Raw genomic sequence first — 1,349 nt, 5'->3', positions numbered from 1 at the left:
ACAGCGACACACAACGAACAACATGCTTTTTGCTTCCTCAGTCTGCATAATGACACAACAGGAAATGATATCATGGTGCTCTAGGAATGTCAAGATCTCTATGATAAAAACCACGGGGATTTTTTGAAGTTCCTCGAGTGTCATGATGTCACTTCCTTTTTCGAATAGATGAGGACATTCTTATAAACTGGAGGCCAGCGGGGTGACATGCAGCTCCCAAAGCACCCCTTGTCTGCCATCATGCCCAAATACGCAGCTGCCCCTTCTGCTTCCATAAACTGCCCCATCTGTTGCCTGGGCCAAGCCAAGCCAGGATGAAAGAACTTACTTGCTGCTGTACCTTTTATTACAGCATTGGAAAAAGTGCAGAAAAGGGCAACTAGAATGATAAAAGGGTTGGAACACTTTCCCTATGAAGAAAGGTTAAAGTGCTTGGGGCTCTTTAGCTTGGAGAAATGATGACTGAGGGGTGACATGATCGAGTTTTACAAAGCTATGCATGGGACAGAGCAGGTAGAGAAAGAAGTCCTTGTCTCCCTTTCTCACAATACAAGAACTCGTGGGCACTCAATGAAATTGCTGAGCAGTCGGGTTAGAACAGATAAAAGGAAGTCCTTCTTCACCCAAAGAGTGATTAACACATGGAATTCACTGCCACAGGAGGTGGTGGCAGCTACAAGTCTGAGCGGTCGGGTTAGAACGGATAAAAGGAAGTCCTTCTTCACCCAAAGAGTGATTGACACATGGAATTCACTGCCACAGGAGGTGGCGGCGGCTACAAGCATGGACGGCTTCAAGAGGGAATTGGATAAACATATGAAGCAGAAGTCCACCAGTGGCTATTAGCAACGAGGTATACATAGGAACTCTAGGTCTAGGGCAAGTGATGCTCTGTATTCAGTCTGGGGCAAGTGCTGGGGGGGGCAACAGTGGGAGGGCTTCTAGTGTCCTGGCCCCACTCTTGAACCTCCTGGTGGCACCTGGTATTTTTGGCCACTGCATGACAGAAGAGTGTTGGACTGGATGGGCCATTGGCCCGATCCAACATTGGCTTCTCTCATGTTCTTATCTTTATTTATTTATTTATTTCAATTTCTATCCCGCCTTGCCCGACAACCAGGCTCCACCTCTCCCAATTTTAGATATTTATTGACTGATTCATTTAGAAAGCAGAGATGCCCCCTCTCCAGGGTCCTGCCTGAATGAGAGTTTCAGAGGGCAGCCATGTTGGTCTGCAGTAGAACACCTGGATTCGAGTCCAGGAGCAGCTTTGAAAACAAGAAGATCTTTTTTTTTGGGGGGGGGGGGGAGCTTCCGAGAGGCAAAGCTCCCTTCATCAGCGCCTTTCA

The 1,349-nt window shown here is 47.5% G+C and overlaps 1 protein-coding gene across 1 annotated transcript in view; it reads right to left on the bottom strand.

Annotated features, from left to right (window-relative positions):
- The window catches only part of ABCA13 (ATP binding cassette subfamily A member 13), a gene marked incomplete at its 3' end in the record, with an annotated part of 314,376 nt that overhangs the window by 136,495 nt on the left and 176,532 nt on the right, over window positions 1-1,349 (bottom strand). The window lies entirely within an intron of this gene.

Source organism: Gekko japonicus, unplaced genomic scaffold, assembly GCF_001447785.1.
Source record: "Gekko japonicus isolate JY-2015 unplaced genomic scaffold, Gekko_japonicus_V1.1 scaffold2006, whole genome shotgun sequence".
In the NCBI taxonomy this organism is placed as follows: Eukaryota; Metazoa; Chordata; class Lepidosauria; order Squamata; family Gekkonidae; genus Gekko; species Gekko japonicus.
Note: the sequence above shows the minus strand (reverse complement) of the source record. Positions and strands in the feature narration are given on the sequence as shown.